Genomic DNA, 7,536 nt, shown 5'->3' on the forward strand with positions numbered 1-7,536 from the left:
TAGAATATCTTGAGAAGAGAACAAGAGTGTTACGTTCCCTTCCACAAACAATTCCCTTATATATAACTAAAGCAATTCTAGACTCAACTTCGACCAGTTTGGCTTAGTAATCCTACAGTCAGTCAGGCTCTGATACCAACGCTGTCGGGACCCCGATCCTAAGCCATAGGAATCTAGCCTGTAACCCATCGCATCCCTTTGTGGTCTCACGCACGGTTAACTCCACGGCTGCAGCCTTACCTTAGCCGGGACCGTTTGCGTCTTTTGACTCACGTATGCGATAGTATCGCTAGCAATCCAATGTCAAAGGACCCGGATCGACATGTCTAGTCATAAACCAAAGTGGCAGTATCGCACAAGGACAGGCATACATGACCCAACAAAGCAGGTGTCGGTCATCGGCGAATGTAGACGAGTCGTAGCAAGCTACAAGGACTCCATTACATCGTGTGACATTTCCCCAAAGGGGACAGACACAGCAGCTAAGAAGGACACATGCCGGTCAACCAATGTGTCCGGAGCAGTAGCGAACTACCAAGGCTCGTTGGACCACAAAGGGGCATTTCCTTGTAAGGAGTGCTACTAAAGTTCACGACTAGGTAATCGAACCCCATACATATCAAGTACGACACACGTACGCATGGCATACCGATATGTATAGATACATCGATGGCATCACAACATAACCATAAACATACAAGCTTTATTTAAGAGGCTCGGAAGAGCCACACACATAATATTACACATTAAGGGTCTCATGACCCATAATAGCAGTCATACAATACAAGCCAGCGGAAGAGTTATAAACTGTCTGAGTACAGACAGGGCAACTAGTAGGCACGTGGCCTGACTATACTACAGAGCCGACGTAGGGCCAGATCGTAGCTGGGACACCAGCTACTCGTCGTCGTCGATGTCTACGAAGAACCCTCCATTAGGGTCATTAGCAATCTCTGCAACATTTATTAAGCAAACATGAGTACGAAGGTACTCAGCAAGACTTTAGGATGACTAACTACTCATGCCAGGTATCAAGAAGGTATTGTGGGGTTTCATGCGGAAAGCCAGCATTTGACTCGTGGCTAGACATCTTGCCTTTTGAAATTAGTTTTGACAACTTGATTTCTCGCACACGAGTCCAGTAACACCACAACAATACACTATCGTAGAATCATTCCGTATCCATATGGAAATGCCGTCCACGACACTCACGCTTATCTTGACAATTTTATGAGTAGCCATTGAAGTTATCTATGAACAACATATGTCTCCAAGTAGTCCATATCCGCGGACGCGGCTATTCGAATAGATCATAACCCTGCAGGGGTGTACTTAGTCACACACGCTCCCGCCACTTATCGCCATGTGCACGTCATGCACCTCGGCAACCTTCAAGCGGAAGCCCAGCGAGGGAGTCGGCCACGACCGTTAATCACACTAGTACCTAGTCCAGGTTTATCGCCTATCTGAGAGTAACCCGTACGGAAGTCCGGCCGAGGTTTCCGCCCCGGCCTCAAACGATGTGCGCAGGGTTCCCAAGCCCACCATCCGGGTGCCACTTGGTACACCGTGCCACTGCCTACCGCATCACGGTCCACCTCTCAGGTCAGCACCATGCACGGCCTCCAGCATTACTATAAACACCAGAAACTACTTGCAACTCCTGGACCGAGTACTAAGCGATTAATAGGCCGAGCGGGGTCATATTTCAGGGCCCAGCATGTGGTAGTATCTAGTCTTGGATTACATACACGGAACTCAGTTCCTAAGGACGGTTCCAATGAAACAACCCGCCATGTACTCCTACACAGCCTTTCACCGGTACCTTTACCAAATCAAGTTCAACACACGACCTTTGCTCACCGAACACATTCCACATTTCTGTTCATCTCCCAGATGACAGACCATACACAACTCTAAGCATAGCATGCATAGCAGGATAAGGCACATCATAGCTCAAGCAACTACCAGGTATGCTAGGTTGCAAGGTTCGGCTATTTACTGTGACAAGGTTAAGTCATGCAAAGGAAGTGGGTCCAACTATCGTGGCAAAAGAAGCTGAAGCATTTGATCCTAATGCATTAAATAGGTGCAGGAGCAAGAACATAGGTGTTATCGGGATGATCAAAATGGTTGCTTGCCTTGTTGCTCAGAGGAGGAACGATATCCGTCGGACGGATGTTCGGTGGAATCCGGGGGTGCGGAGCCTACCGAAATGAATGACAACATTCAATAACAATCATATGCAATCAAAATGATGCATGAGCATGGCATGAGAATGCAGGTGATAAGTTATTATAATCAAGATCTTTTAGGTTTAGAGTTGATTTGAATCACATTCGAATAGCAATTCAAACGGGTATTCCCGGATACCGGTTTAATTGATTCGACCTGATGCTCAGATCAACCTAATGTTAACATGCATGAAATGTCATGTTATGGTACTAATTTACCCCTAGGGCAGTGTGTGATCATTGTATTTATAATGAAATTTGGATATTTTTGCAAATTCCATTTATAAAGTGATTAAAGAATTGAATTATTCCTTATTTCACAATTTAGGGTTATCTAACTTTTTCAAACATAGTTGAAAATAGCATAATCAGAATCCTTGAATTTTTCTGATACTTTTTCATATATAAATTATTTTCATTGGAGTTATAGATTAATTTCTATGATTTTTGCAATTTTTAGCAATTTCCTGAATTATTTTTATACTGGAAATTCCATTTATTGCATCAGGCTGACGTCAGCAGGTCAGCCGACCTGTGCAGGTCAAACCTGACAGGGGGGCCCCACTGGTCAGCCTCTCTAGGACTAATCCCGCGCTGACCAGCCCCTAATTGGGGTTTGACCAGGCGTGGGGGCCTCTGGCAGCGACTCAGGGGAGGGCGATTAGGCCCTAATGGTCGGCCACGTCGACGGCCACCGGAGGGTGGTCGCCGGCGACCAAACCCGCGGCGGAGGGTTCGCCGGAGGCGACCTAGACGGCGCTGCACAGCACGAAAACGCACGCGGTTGGCAGCTACAGCAAGCCCGCGAAGTGGCCGATCTGGCAGGACCATCTGGGAGGCTAGGGTCGCCGGAGGAGGCGTCGGCGACGAGCCGGAGCGGCGGCCGAAGCTCGGGCGTCGTCGGGGGCTTTGAATCAGAGGGATCCACGCTTAGTTCTTAGCTGCTACGGCATCTACGCGTCGTCCTGGAGCTGCTGGTGCTCTCGGGAGGACGAGCTGGACATCGGAGGGCTACCGGCGACGAGCGGCAGCGGCGGTGCTCGTCGGGCTCCGGTGAAATTAGGGCTAGAGGAGGGGATCGACGGGGAAAACTTAGGGAAAACCACCGCATGCTCACAGGGAGTGCAGAGAAGAGCTCAGACGGCTCGGGGAAGGCCTGGGGGCGACGAATCGACGGGAGAGGTCCGGCGGCCGGAGGAAGAAGACGACGGCGTTGCGGGCGTTGCAGGGCGCGAGGAAGCTTCGGCTTCTGCAGGAATGACCAGGGCGACGAGGCGGAGCTAATGGCGTGCTCGCGGAGGGGATCCTATGGCCAGGGGCACGGCCAGCTCGAGCTCGAGCTCGGCTCTAATGGCGGCAGCAGGGAGAAGGAGGGGATCCGGGCGGAGGAGGAGAACCGAGGCGGGGAATGGATAGGGGAGGCTCTGGGGAGCTTATCCCCGTCGTCGCCAGCGCGAACCGGCGGCCAGGCAGGCACGCAGGTGCGTGGCCGCGCCGGAGGAGGCGGCGGCCACCTCCTGCTGCCTACTGGCGCAGGGAAGGGGACGAGCGGCGAGATGGGCTGGGCCTGGCTTGGGCGTCAGGTAAGTTTTTCCCATTTTCTCTTTTTTTGGTTTTTCTGTTTTGCTATTTATTGCTTTGCTAATTATTTCAGCTCCAAAACAAAAGGTAAAAACTAATTTTGACCTCCTGAAATATTTGTTATAATATCCCCACTCATTTCCAAGACTTTCAACATTTTTGGAAAATTATAGTTTCTGATTTCAAATTTTTAAATTTGAAACCAGTGGCTTTTGCATTTATTTAAAATGCTTAAAGTGTCAAGAAAATAGTTTTCTCCAATGCTCATTTACTTTCATGATTTATCAGAAAGTTTGAACATTTCTTGAGGCCATTTTGGGTTCATTGATTTTGAACTAGTTTGAAATTTCCTTTAATTGAAATGGTGGCTAGGGTTTTGAGTTTTTCCTTTGCCACTTTGTTGTTTTTGTTGAAACTTCTTAGATGCAAATGCAAAGAAGACATCAGCACAATGCTATCTTGCTTAAGGGTTAGGGATGTGACATAAACCATATGTTTGGTGCAAGTGCTATGCTTATTGTATTATCTATTTTTCTTGCACTTGTTGAGTGTTTCTATTGATTTTGGGGCAGTAATGATCTTATTTTGTGCACTTGTATCCAAATACAAAAATTCTTATTAGTGCACATATCATGGGGAGCTTCTCTAGTTTCAATAAAACACTCCTTTCCTCATATCATAATATCTTTTATTCATGTGGTTCGAAGGATTATGTGATTGTTTGTTCCAATTGGTATCTTTTGATTGCTTGCTTCTCTCTTTTGCATGTCTTTGTACCATACAATTGTTTTTGCAATCTTTGGGTCCTCGATATAGTTCATTTTCCTCCAACTAATTCTCATTGTATATGTGTATTTCTTTGTACTCATTTGTTGAGAATTACACACTTTTTGGAGGACCACCTATTATATTGGCTTTCTAAGCTTTTTACCCATTTTGGCAATTGATGCCAATGGGGGAGAAGTTTAGAGAGTTCAGTTTGGAGAAGTTTTTAGAGAGTTTTGTGTTTGTTGCTTAAGCATTTGCATATCATACCCATGCATTATTGCTTTGCATGTGTGTGCATGTTTATGCTTATTTCTTTATATAAACTCTCTTGGAAGTGATTGTCATCCATTACCAAAATGGGGGAGATTGTTAGAGCATATTTCTTCATATGTGGTTTTGGAAATTGATGACAATCCCTATGGACTAATGGTTGCCTTGAGTTATATTCGAAGGATTTGTTCATAGGCACTTCTTGAAGTCCATCTACTGGTTTCAAGGATTTTATATGATGGCCAAGGTGGTACTCAAGGTTTCATCAAAAGATTGGTCATAAAGACACAAGGTTGATCAAGACTAAGTCAAAGAGTGAATCAAGTTGATCAACATACAAAGCATACAAGATGAACCAAGAGGGATCAAGTGATCCCATGATATGGTAAGCATTGTCCATTACACTTTGTGTACTAACCGATGGTCTTCGTGATAGTTCTATGTGGTGTTAGGTGTATTTCCATGGGCTTGCATCAAGAGGAATAGCTCATACAAACCATGGAGGATGACATCAAGTGGTGATCGTCATCAAGATTGTCGTGTGCAAGTTCAAGTGGAGCATCATGCAGATATCATGCTTGAATCTTATCGTCCATTGTGGTGGCAATGGACTTGTGAAGATGTGCTGAAGAGTGGCTCATCCATAGCGAGTATGGGGGAGCAATCATCTAGTCTTCATCGAGCCAACGCAATCAAGAAAGGTGGTCCATCTTGAGGAAGTCAAGATCGTCATCATCTAGCTCAAGTGGACTATGTAAAAGGTATAAATGTTCCCTAGATAGTTTTTCTATTTTACCGGTCTCACTATGGTAGTTGGGAGACTTTGTTATAGGATAGATCGTCGTACTATCAAGGGGGGCTCTCAAGTGAGTACCTTGATCATATAGTTCGTTGAGAGATCAAACCATTTGCATCCATGCATCATATTTCTTGGTTCTTATTTTGTGTTTCTCTTTGTGATTTTAGAGCCTATGGTCATCTTTATGACAAGCTCAATTTAATCAAAAAAGGAGTCGATATGCATCTTCTATGATGTTTTGATGTTCTCGTTTTTGTCGGTTCTTCACTCATAGAGGTTTCAAATCTCTATATCATTGGCATTTTTATCATGCCTCTTCTTAAGATGTTCCTTTTTTTGTTGGATATCTTTGTCGTCCTGAATCCAACAAGCTTGAGTTTGCTCAATTTGGAGCTCGTATGCGAAAGTTATGGCAGTTCTCGTATTCATGCTTTTCATCCTGAAAAGGTCCAAGCGGTAGTACCGCTCCAAGGAGCAGTACTACCTCTTATCCAAGGTAGTGCCTCCTAGGTCAGCGGTAGTACCGCTCTCGGGTGGTAGTACCCTCACCAGTGTCGCTACCTCGGGGTCTCGACAATTTTCGTGTCGAACTAAGCGGTTTCTGGAGCGGTAGTACCTCTCAAGCGGTACTACCTCTCCCACGAGCGGTACTACATTTTATAAGAGGTACTACCTCTCCCCTGAGCGGTACTATATCTCAAGTGGTACTACCTCTTCCCCGAGAAGTACTACCTCTCCCCTGAGCGATACTACCTCTCAAGCAGTACTACCTCTTCTCGAGCGGTACTACCTCTGAAAAGAGGTACTACCTCTCCCCCGAGCGGTACTACCTCTCAAGAGGTACTACCTCTCCCCCGAGCGGTACTACCTCTGTGTCAGAACTACACTCGTGTTTTTCTGTCTTGTTGGGCTGTTTTGACCGTGTTAACCGGTAGTACCGCTTGAGCACGACTTGCGGGCATAACTATTGGATTCAGGGGAGCCTATTTAAGGGAGCCTTCTTCCCCAATGGTCCCCATCTTTAGAGCTCGTGTTTGCCCCCCATTGTTCACCTTCTTCGAGCTTGCTTTCTCTCAATCCCTCCAATGATTCTTGCTAGTTCTTGAGGGAAAAGATAGAGGAGATCTAGATCCACATTCCCACCTATCACTTTATACACTATGTGAGGGGAACCCCTTGGATCTAGATCTTGGAGTTCTTCATGTTCTTCTTCGTTCTTCCTCTCATTTTCTTCCATAGCATTAGTTGTTGTGGTTGGATTTGGGAGAGAAGGACTTGGGTACTCCGTATGCCCTTGCCATTGCATTTGGTGCATAGGTTTGAGTTCTCCATGGTGATACGTGGAAGTGAAGTTTGAGAATCTTATTACTCTTGGGTGCTTGGTACCCTAGAGCTTGTTCATCTTGGGTGCTTTGGCGTACTAGATGCTTGGTGGTGCCTCAGAGCTCAATCATTGTGATGCAAAGCCCCGGGCAAGTGTCGGGGTCTCCAATTAGGTTGTGGAGATTGCCCCGAGCATTTGTGTTCATCGGAGCCACAATCCATTGTGGTGAAGCTTCATGGTGTTGTTGGGAACCTCCAATTAAGTTGTGGAGATTGGCCAAACCTTGTTTGTATGGGTTGAGTGACCATCCTCAAGGGTCCCTTAGCGGAATCACGGCATCTTGCATTATGTGAGGGCGTGAGGAGATTACGGTGGCCTTAGTGGCTTCTTGGAGAGCATTGTGCCTCCACACTGCTCCAAACAGAGATTAGCATCCGCAAGGGTGTGAACTTCGGGATACATTGTGGTCTCTGTGTGCCTCGGTTATCTCTTACATGATCCCTTTACTTTGTGATAGCCATATTGTTTCTTGTTACATATCTTCCTATCACTTAGTTGTT

This window comes from Hordeum vulgare, chromosome 7H (assembly GCF_904849725.1).
Source record: "Hordeum vulgare subsp. vulgare chromosome 7H, MorexV3_pseudomolecules_assembly, whole genome shotgun sequence".
NCBI lineage: Eukaryota > Viridiplantae > Streptophyta > Magnoliopsida > Poales > Poaceae > Hordeum > Hordeum vulgare.